The following is an 11911-nucleotide window of genomic DNA, read 5'->3' as shown; positions in this document are numbered from 1 at the left end:
AATTCAAACCCAACTGGGCCGGGCCATACCTGGTCAAGAAAATACTTTCGGGGGGCGCAGTGAGACTGAGTGACCTAGATGGGAAGGACTTCACAAACCCGACCAACCTAGACCAACTCAAGAAATACTACCCTTGAACCCTATCAACCAACAACCTAGCCTAGTTTTGCAACTAGCACCAACCTCAACCCTTTTTCAAGTCAAGTTCCTCAATATGTTCTGATTTGAAATTGCATGTTTTATCGAGTCTAAGCTGCGGCACCTTTCCCGTTTCGTATGTCCTTTGATCCGTCAAAGGCAACGTCCATTTGCACTACAAAAACAAACCCCTGAACTACGAGCATGGTTTGATTTCACCTCTTCAGGTGAATACGTAGGCAGTCCCTCTTATGCCTGAGGGATACAACCACAAAACCCAATTCAAATTCACAAAACGTTTCGAACTACGATCATGGTTTGATTTCACCTCTTCAGGTGGATACGTAGGCAGTCCTTTCTTACACAAGAAGGATACAACCATTCCCACAATAAAAAAACATCGCCATTAAAAAAGAGAAAAGGGAAAACCATTCCCTTTCCCCACAAAAATACAAAAAATGAGCCTTTCTCCCTTTGCACAAAATATCACTTTCTCAAGTGCAAACGTTTAGGACGATTCAAATCAAATTGCCTTCACAAAATGGATGGAAGAAACAAGCGTTCACAATTTTCGACACGAGCAATCCTCTTATTTAATTAATAATGGGAGGGATTACAATTTCAACAACAAATAAAGCTCGACGAGTCTACAACTTGTCAAAGCTAAGGTGTCCACTAACACACCTCACATAGTAAAACTAGCACAAAACACACAATAACTAGCTAGTACAACATAATAAAAACTCACAACAATAATACAACATAATAATAAAGTGGGTAATGGAAGTCTTCACTCTTCCATTCTACCCTTGCCTTTTCCTTCGGGGTACATCTTCCCCTTGTTCTTCTTGTTGGCCCGCCTAGCATGGACTTCTTCCTCGGAACAGATCCTAAACGGATCTAAGATGGCGACGGCCTCCGGTCTAGCACAAGACCCCATATTCGACCCAAGACGAGCCAATGCACGGCCCACCATACTCTTGGGACCGGAACTCCTCCTCTTCGGTGGTCTCATCAAATCGGGAGTAGCTCCATCAACATACTCCTCAAAGAAGGCACGGTTGGCCTTGCCAACCTCTCGGTACTTCAAGTCGACAACCTCGTCCTTACGCAATTTGGATCTCTCTTCCAAGGACGGAGCACGTGACCACTTGATATAAGCGGGAGTCACCTATGTCGTGGCAACGGGGTTTGGCACCTCCCAAAGCGGACGAGTGGCCCACCAACTTTCTAATAACTCCACGAGCTCAGAGTTCCGAAAAACATTCTCTTGGACAAGAGTATCTTGAGCGGGCACCTTTTGTTGATGCCCCATTTGCCTCATGAGCCTTTCAGGATAAATGAAGGAAACAACCTTCAAGCCCACAACCATCAAAGAACGAGGACTAGCACCCGAAGCGGGAAACCCCGTGAAGGACCTCAAGTGCCACCACGGCACCACCCAACGGATATGAGGACCACCCTCCTCCGCCAATCTCGCGGCCCCACAGGCCTCGGTGGAAGCAAAACTATCCGGGTACAATTTCTTCCTCATGGTAAGATGACGGAAGGAATAAGAAGAAGGATTAACCGGAGGCTCTACATACCTTAGCCTCTCCAATAGCCACACTTGGAGGATCCTCGGCGATCCAAAGGAGGGAGCTTCTCCACAAGAGCCTTCCTTGTCCAAAGCTTGGATAATCTCTCCAAGCACCAACCATGATGGATCTCTACCACGCTCCATTTGCTCAATCACATGGATAAGGGTCATGCTACCATGGCATCTCGGCCCCTCCTTCTTCAAGACATCAACAAAGAGGTACACATGGACAAGGCAAAATGCAAGAGCCCTTCTCCTAGCCACCTCCAAGACATTAGCATCTAACCGATTCGAGAAGATTTTAATAAGAGCCAACATATCCACACCATGTGGAGCAAGAAGAAAGTTGACTTGGCTTGTTAATAAGCCCAAAATGGAACGGAATTTCTCCTTGTAGCACAACCGAGTCGGAGGAAGCACCGGAGCACAACCCGGCCACCCACCAATGGCTCCAACTTCTTCGGCAAGAGGACAAATTTCGCCTTTCGGGAAAACGAAAACATGATGTTTCGAATCCCAAAACCGAGAGCACGCTTCAAGAAACGAGGGTTGCACCTTGACTTGACGAAGCACCAACAATTGACCAACTCCCATGCAATCGAGTTGATACTTCTCGGGAGGCGACAAATCCCGGCACCATTGTCGCAATGAGTTCTCCAAAGCATCCATGAAATATTTTTGTGGAAGAAGAGGAGGTTTTGTGGAGATGTTTTTGTGTTTCGGATGATGAAACAATGAAGCGCAAACGTCTCTATTTATACAAAATGATCAGCGCTTTTTTCAGAAAAAGAGGAGAGCCGGCTTCCATCGCTGAGTAGCTTGCGCCTCTTTGAGGCTTCCCAAGGATTCCCGCTGTTGACTTGTCTCTTTCAACATGTGTTTTCTCCCGACACCTCAAACCTCCCGCCAGGACCCTGCGCCTCTTCGGGATGATCCGGGAAATTTTGTGTTTCTTCACACTCACATTTCCTTGTTTTCGCGTTTTACGAAATCCGACACGGTTTCCTTGACGCAGCTTTAAACATACGAGTTTTTCTTTCTTTTTTTTAAGGGGGGAAGGGCTAGTCGCCCCGATCCGCGACGGATCGTTTCCATGTCAGTCGAAATTCCGAAATATTTTTCGCTTTTTCGCAAATCAAAAATCAAAATCGAAAATTGATAACACGACATCAATTTTCTTCCAAAATTCAAGCACTCACAAATTCGAGTCTTGACCTCAAAAGCCAAATGTACTCGCAAAAATCCTTTTCCAAAATTCTCAAATCAATTCCTTTTGAATTCCGAACGTGGCGATTTTGTCACGGAATTTTCAAAATTTCAATTTTAACTTCAAGTCATCTTGGTTAATTTTGATTTTTCAAACAAATGCTTTACGTGATCAAATGCTTCTATGTGTTTGCGTTTATGCGTATATGCTATATGTTGCCTGTTTTCTACACTAACGATGCAGGAACTGGTGCAAAGCAAAAGGAGAGTCGACAGCCAACAACGCTCCTCCGAAACACAACACAAAAAAAAGCCAAAATCACAAAACAAACCACAGTCCAAAAACACACATATATACAAACCGCCTTACGCAAAATACATCAACAAACGTCTATCATACAGACACGGGCCTAAAACAAACGTCTATCATACAGACACTGGCCTAAAACAAACGTCTATCATACAGACACTGGCCTAAGACAACGAACTGGGGGCTAACCGCCACCTACCGAACTAAGCACTCTCTATCCTCTCAAACAGAAAAGAAAGAGAGAACCATGGGGAAACAGAGGAGCAACAGTGAAAGCAGAGGAGGTTACCATGACGATAACCCCTCACTCCTGCTCCATGAAAAAAAAGAAGACAATGTCTTGCAGATTTCGGACGATACGACAACCAGGGACTGTAGCTTAGCATGCTACCCCGATGTTAAACCCCACTCAGCCGAATTCAACTGCGATCGAGGTCAACAACAGGGGATAACACACTCATACTAACCCCCAATCATCAGTCATCCTGTCCATGAGCCACGACGAAAAGGACAAACCGGCCATATTAGCCGCCTATCCGGATCTCTTCAGACAACGACCAACGATCAATACCCGATCGTTGGCCGGACAAAGGCCGCCAGGGAGAAACACAACCAAGCCTGTAACAAAAACAGTCGACTCTCCCCCTCCGGGATCGACTTCCTCCTCCAAAGCCTCGACAACGGACCCCATCGGTCCCAAATGATATCCTGCAATCAAGAAACAACAAAAAAAGCGTCAGCCGAAATTTCGGCATTAAGACGGCATGAAATGGACGGATCCAAAAACAACAAAACACAACCTGCAATGCAAAAACAAGGGGCAATCCCGCCCCAAACCATTCACAAAACAAAAACACACAAAAACGACTCGCCCCTCTTTTCAAGCAAAAGACGAGTCAAAACCCCAAAATCAAAAAACGGCATTTCAAGACCCATACAAGGTCTGCCAACAACCCAAAATACATTCCCGACGCAATGGGGATTTTTCAACGGTTCAAAAGGGCAATTCATACGCTAATTTGAGCCCAAACCGGTCAAAAATCCAAAAACGACCGCAAAAAGGCAAACGTGATTTTATCACATCCCAAGGTGACCTAAAATACCAATAAGGTCCATTTCAAGGCAAACTGACTCAATTCAAGCCCAAACGAGCGCTTATTTTGTCAGACGTAAGACCGTCGCAAAAGGCAAAAATTCAATTTTGCCCACAAACATCCAATGAAGGTCCTTAAATGGCAAACACGGGTTTTCCCAACTACAATGCAACCTAGTGGGACCCACTACCCAAGCAAATAAACTTGGCATTGTGAAATGAGACGGTTTCTCGCCTCAATCACGTTTTTCGAGCATAGGGAGCGGGAACGGGGACCAAAATGCAAATTAAAAGCACCCCTATACTCCTAAACAGGTTTCTAACCTAATGCAAACATCAATTTCACTCGAAATTGGCTCAATCAAAAACGCCCAATTCGATTTTTAGGGCAAAATCCGCCCTAATTCAATCTAGCTAACAATCAACAAATTTGAAAGGATTCAAGAGGAAATACTTACCTTGAGATGACATTTGTTGGTAATGGCACGAGCAAAAGCAAGCTTGAAGGTCCTTTAATGGCGATTTTGGGCGAGATTTCGAGGTTGAAGATAAATATTCATCCGCAACTCAACCTCGCGTCTTTTTAACAAGAAATAGGGAAGCCGGCTTGCATCGCCAGGTGGCTCGCGCCTAAACCAGGCCTCCCCTTTTCTTTTTCAGCGAAATTTGGGCTTTGGCCCAATTTCCCACAACAGACTTTAAAATTTTCGTTGACAATATTAAATATTGTCATTTCCTCGAAAACAAACAAAAACAAATAGTGAAAATTTAAAACTCGCTATTTTCAAGCAAACGGCGATCAAAACCGCCAATTTCAAAATAATGGCGAAATCAAAATTCACCATTTTCCTTCAAATTTTCCAAAATAATGGCGAAAATTCAAAATCGCTATTTCAAGCAACGACGACAAATAAACCGTCACTTCAATCAATAGTGAAGATTCCAAATTCATTATTTTCTTCCACATGTCGACGGCGGCACATAAACCGTCACTTCAATCAATAGTGAAGATTCCAAATTCACTATTTCTTTCAAATGTCAACGGCGGCACATAAACCGTCACTTCAATTAATAGTGAAGATTCGAAATTCACTATTTTCTTCCACATGTCAATGGCGGCACATAAACCGTCACTTCAATCAATAGTGAAGATTCCAAATTCACTATTTCTTTCAAATGTCAACGGCGGCAAATAAACCGTCACTTCAATCAATAGTGAAGATTCCAAATTCACTATTTCCTTCAAATGTCAACGGCGGCAAATAAACCGTCACTTCAATCAATAGTGAAGATTCCAAATTCACTATTTCCATCAAATATCAACGGCGGCACATAAACCGTTACTTCAAATGTAATAGCAGATTTAAAATTTGCTATTTCCTTTCAAAATTAAGACAAACGACGATAAAAACCGCCACTACAAATTCAAACCGAATGGTTAAAATTCCAAATTCACTATTCCTTCAAATGCCAGCAGGGGGCTTCCTCGTGGAACCCGCTCATTCCAAAAAAAACAGTGATGGTGAGGATCCATACTGACTATTTCCACAGCGACATCATGAGTTTGCTACTTTCAAAGCAAGCCCGATCGACGCGGCTACTCCCATGGTCCATTAATCGACCACCCCACAGCTGGCGAGCATTTGTCCGCAACCTTTCAAGGATACATCCCGAAGATGCCTCGGGTACATTTCCTTGTCTCGGCTGGCGAGCCTTACAACGCACTGCGGCTGGCGAGCCCTCCTCACATACGCACCGTGGCTGGCGAGCCTTTGTCCGCAACCTCTCAAGGACAGATCCCGAAGATGCCTCAGGTACATTTCCTTGTCGCGGTTGGCGAGCCTTACAACGCACCGCGGCTGGCGAGCCTTCCTCACATACGCACCACAGCTGGCGAGCATTTATCCGCAACCTTGCAAGGACATATCCGAAGATGCCTCAGGTATGACTCCTTCTTATGGCTGGCGAGCCTTCGTACGTAGTCTAATGGACTTTAAACGACCCGCACGGACAGTCGACAAACTCTAAACTGTTCCCGACGACAGGTCCTAGACTCGTACCCTCGAGTCGCCTCGACGTTGCCCTTCCCGACGGCAGGTCCTTGGCCCGAATCCTTTCGAGCCGCCTCGACGTCGCTTGGGTCTTCAGGTTGTAATCTTCGATTGACCTGGGGACTCTACTTTGACTTTCGCCCGTCCAAGCCTCGGTCAAAGTGGGGGCTCAGAGATACCCGATGATTCTCTGCCGAGACTCCAACAAACACCCGATGATTATCGGACTACAACATGTTTTGGAATCGCGGCGTTTGATCGACAGTTTGTGTACAACTTTACGTCGGAAAACTTAAAACGATTTCGAAAACAAAACATTTCAAAACATTTCAAAAATACCTGGAGTGTTTAATGCACGACGACGGGGTCGCAATGACACTAACTAGAGTCAAAACCGACACCGGACCAAAAACCGACTCGAAAATTTAAATCCCGACTCCAACAACGAGTCAAACCGAGTCAAACACAAAACCCAAAAATATCTCAAGCCTTCTATACTAAGTTTTCCCGGATTCATGTTGGTCAAGTACCAAACATGTGACTACAAAACCTAGGATAGAACAAATCATGATTGCGTTTGTTGTGATAGTGACAACACGACTCGAAGTGCCGCGACGTGGCTCGCGCCTCTTTGAGCAGCCCAGGTGGCCACGTCGCTCAAAACTCACACAACCACTCATTCTCCTATAAATACCCCTCAAATGCCACCCATTTGAGACTTACGCGAGTGTCCGCCCCCTCTTTTCTCCCTTAAAATTCTCGACTCGACTTCTTAAGTCACAATCCGACGTGTGTTTACGACCTACCAATCGTAAACACAAGCCTTACACATTGTTTGGTACCGTCATCATGCATTAAAGCACTTGTCCGACCACTTTGACCACTACACCATCACTAAACTTTTAAAACACTCTTTTACTTACCAAAACGGTTTTAAACCGAGTTTTTTCCGATCAAACAAGTTGTTACACTTACGTCGGTCACTCGCCATAACCAAACATGTAAGTATGAGGGTGTAAAAATCCTCTTTTATTATGTTTTCACTTGTTTCATGACTTTAACATGCTAAAACATGCATAACATGAACCAAAACATGGAATAAACGAGCCAAAACTGATTTTTGGTCTGAGGCAGAAGCCCCTTAGGTCGCCAACTGGCTCGCGCCTAAATGGGGTACTCAGACCAGAAATCAACCGTATTTGTTCTCGTCATTTCCCTTAATCCATTTTTCATATTTGTAATCGGCTTTTACCATTTCAAGTATTTTCGAAACCTTTTTGTTTCATTTCGCATGTTTTAACCATAAAGCATTCTTCACCCTTGGTTCTTCATACCATGACGGTTAAATCCGTGTTTCGGTGATAATATTTGGTTAATGACATTTAAGAGGTATTTTAAAGCCTTTTATTTCATTTCTTTACATTTTCAAACAAACATATTAGTCACCAACACGAAATCATCCTTGGTTCTATATACCATGCCGGATTTTAACCCGGGTTCGATGATGAGTACCGACTAATTACATTCAAAATGGACTTAAAACAATTAGTCCATAATCATTTTCAAAACTATTCATGTCAAGCTTATCAAATCGAACCCGACATCGAATATTATCAAACAATGATGATTATTCGAGTCTAGTTCTTCAAATCAACAAATGCGGTCTAAACGACCCTTTCAAAATCAAACCGGGTTCAAATACCCATTTTCAATACGTTTCATAACGTTTTCTAAACAATCAGAACACGGCATACAGCCGTTGGCTAACCCGCGCCTCAAGCAGGCCTTTTCTTTCTCATTTTCAAAACCAGAGGGAGGCCCCTTACACCGTCGGCTGGCTCGCGCCTCTTATAGCCGTCTGGTACAGGGCCTGTTCCCTTCCAGCATTAGTCTAGGACAATCCCGACTCCGATTAACCCGGATATAGGACGGATCAGATGACTATTCGATTATTCAAAACCATATTTGAAAAATGCCTTACTAAGACAAATGGATCATGTTATGCACCCTAAACCTAATACGGTAAATGGATGTTTAATTTCCGTCTTGCATGCAAATCAACCATTATTCCAACTCGACATCTTATACTTGATACTTGGATTAAATCAACCGACTTAGAAAGCTCTCACATGTTAGGTTCAAAACATTGGATGCGCATTCATGCATTTAAACCGTTTTATCAACTTTTGCATTCAACCAACCAAGATCGATCAGTAGAGGCCGCTAAACGCGGGCGGGATTGGGTGTCTGATTAAAGGGCTTCCCAATACGTACCTTCACCTCTTACTCAGAAACATTGGATAGTGGACGACCTTATCCAGGGCGTACGAGAGTCATTCTAGAGATAGGATGCTAAAGAGGGACGATTTCCTTATCTTTAGTACCTATGTCAAACGCTGCTTTGTGCTTCGATTTGACCGAGATATAAAGTGGAATTCGAACGGGTTCCAGGCATCCCACAAATGCTTGGTGGCGACTCCGAACATCTCTAATCGTTTCGAGACCCTTACCGAGACGAAACCGACCGATCTAAAAACGATCCGGTCGAAAGCACCTTTACGCCGCCGAGCGTGGCTTTCAAAAAGACCGATGCGCGTCCGCAGATCGAACCGGACCCGCAGGTGGGCTATGTCCACAGCTGGTCTACCGGACGAGGATCCCTTAAAGCACATGGAAATTTTCACAGACTACTGCTGTTCCATACCTATACCGGCTGGGGTGACCCAAGATGAAGTAAAGGGGATAATGTTCTTAACTCCTTGAAGGATTCGGCGCGAGATTGGTACCGCTACCTTAATAGGGTAGCAGTTGGAGTCACAGATTGGACATCTCTAGCATTAGCTTTCTACAAAAAGTACTTCCCACTTGCAAAGACTGATGCCTTGAGAAGTAAAATCACAAATTTTCAGCAAGGACCTGATGAGGGCTTTTGTGAAGCATGGGGACGTTTCAAGAGTTTGGTTAGGGCTGTCCCTCACCATGGTTTCCAGCAATGGTACCTTTGCAACTTATTCTATAATGCTTTATATGATGATTACAAGGTCATCTTGGATGCAGCTGCGAATGGTAGATTCCAAAATAATACCGGTCAGAATAAAGGTTGGAACACTATTGAGGAGATGGCAGTCCACAGAGCCGAGTTTGGAAGTTCGCGTGGAAAGTCGCGAAAGCAAAGTGATGAAATGAATGCCTTTGTGACACTCATAACTTCTATCACTGCCCGTCTCGAGAAGCTCGAGACCTCTGAAGCTTCCAAGGAAAGAGTTGAAATTCCTGTCCATAATTCAGATGAGACCGCGGAATTGAGAGAAATGGTCCGAGCTCTTTGGGTTCAAGTCGCGAAAATAGAAGCAACTGGAATTGAATCTACAAAGAATTTTGTGAAGCAGTTGGAGAATATAGAGGCTAAGCAAGTCGCCAATTCTTCAAGCAAATGTGAGGGGCCAATTGAAACGATTAATGCCATTAATCTCAGAAGTGGCCTCTCTTATGAAGGTCCCGATAAGCCAAGAGGAGACTCGGGAAATGATGAAGAGGCTAGTTTAAATTCTGGTGCGAAAACGAACTTTATTGCCAGTACCGGCGGTCGATCGACCAACAACAGCAGTCGATCGACCGGAATTCCTGAGGAAAAAGTTTCTGACCAGAAACTATTCATGCCCAGTACATGTGGTCGATCGACCACCAACAGCAGTCGATCGACTGAGGTTCCTGAAGAAACAGTTTCTGACCAGAAACTGTTCACGCCCAGCATGATTAGTCGATCGACCGAGCTCAATGGTCGATCGACTGGGACTCCAGTGCAGGACGCAAATCCGTCAACTAGTTTGCATGATTCTACACTTATTGATGATTTGACGGAGGTTTTAAACTTACGGAAGCCGAAGGTTACTGATCCTACGGCCAGTGTTGCAGTCCCGTATCCGGAGCGTTTAAAGAATACTAAGCTGGAGCGCAAGTTTGGTACGTTTTTGGAGATGGTCAAGAATCTCGAGGTAACGATTCCTTTCACTGACCTAATTACCCAGGTACCCTCTTACGCTAAATTTATGAAGGACATTTTGAATCGTAAGAGAAATTTTCATGATGATGGTAATGTTGCTTTTGTGGAAGAATGCAATGCTCTTTCGCAAATTAATATACCACCTAAATTAAAGGACCCGGGTAGTTTTTCAATTCCCTGCACTATAGGTAACCACGAAATTGGAAAGGCCCTTTGCGATTTAGGGGCCAGTGTCAGTGTCATACCATATTCTGTTTGCGAAAGGCTAAATATTGGTAGACTTAAGGTGACCGATATTACCTTTCAGATGGCGAATAGATCGACTCAGAAACCTTTAGGAGTCTTAGAGGATGTACCCGTTCGAGTGGGTAAGTTTTTTATTCCTGTCGATTTCGTTGTTTTGGACATTGCAGAGGACCGTCAGATACCTATTATTTTAGGTAGACCATTTTTACATACAGCTGGAGTTGTAATAGATGTCAAACGCGGAATCATTACCTTAGAGGTAGGGGATGACACCATTGAGTTTAGTCTTGCTCGTAAGGCTACTGAATCTGCTGATGATGATACGTGTTATTCCATTGATATTGTTGACAGGGCTGTTATCTATAACTGGAGGGAATCCTTAGCCAAGGATCCCTTAGCTGATCTAACCCGTTTAGATGAGTATGCAGGTAATACAACGGAGAATGCTGAGGAGCCAGATTCTTTGGTAGCCTCAATGGAAAGCTATGAGCTCACATAGGAAGAAGATGAGATGCTCTTAAGCCTGGCCAACAAGAATTTGGTAAACACTTGCTATACCATTGAAGCTGATTCTGTCTGTGCTGTAGAGGTAAAGGTGCCTGAGCGTAAGCCACTTCCTCCTAATCTTAAGTATGTTTTCCTAGATGATACGGAGCAGTACCCAACTATTGTTAGTGCTAAGCTTAATGATGACCAGCTGTCTGCTTTGATGTGTGTACTTAAGAAAAACAGGAAGGCTTTAGGTTACTCTTTGGATGATATTAAGGGCATCAGCCCTGATATTTATATGCACAGGATAGAGCTGGAGGAAGGCCACAAGCCTTACGAGACGGGTCAACGCAAGTTGAACCCGAAGATGCGAGGAAGTTGTTATGGCCCGTGTGATGAAACTACTCGATGCGGGTATTATTTATACAGTTGGCAACTCCAAGTGGGTTAGCCCGATTCAGTAGTTCAAGAAATGAGGGACTACCATGGTTAAAAATGAGAAAAATGAATTAATACCAACACGAGTTGTGACAGGGTGGCGGATGTGCATTGATTATAGACAGTTGAATGCCTCCACCAAGAAAGACCACTTCCCCCTCCCTTTTGTTGACCAAATGACTGAAAGACTTGCCTCTAACAAATTTTTCTGTTTTCTAGACGGATATTCAGGGTTCTTTCAGATCCCTATTCATCCGGATGATCACAGTAAGACCACTTTTACCTGTCCACAGGATGTTTTTGCGTACCGCAGAATGCCTTTCGGGTTGTGTAACGCCCCAGCTACCTTTCAGAGGTG

The 11911-nt window shown here is 44.1% G+C and overlaps 1 non-coding gene across 1 annotated transcript; it reads right to left on the bottom strand.

The window, feature by feature from the left end:
- Positions 1–9254: 9254 nt before the first annotated feature.
- On the bottom strand, positions 9255–9363 carry LOC141597845 (small nucleolar RNA R71). The gene has a single exon (XR_012523059.1). It is a non-coding gene; the product is annotated as a small nucleolar RNA R71 (small nucleolar RNA).
- Between the last annotated feature and the right edge of the window lie 2548 nt (positions 9364–11911).

Source organism: Silene latifolia, chromosome 8 (genome assembly GCF_048544455.1).
Source record: "Silene latifolia isolate original U9 population chromosome 8, ASM4854445v1, whole genome shotgun sequence".
Taxonomy (NCBI): Eukaryota; Viridiplantae; Streptophyta; class Magnoliopsida; order Caryophyllales; family Caryophyllaceae; genus Silene; species Silene latifolia.
This window is presented reverse-complemented; position numbering and strand designations above follow the sequence as displayed.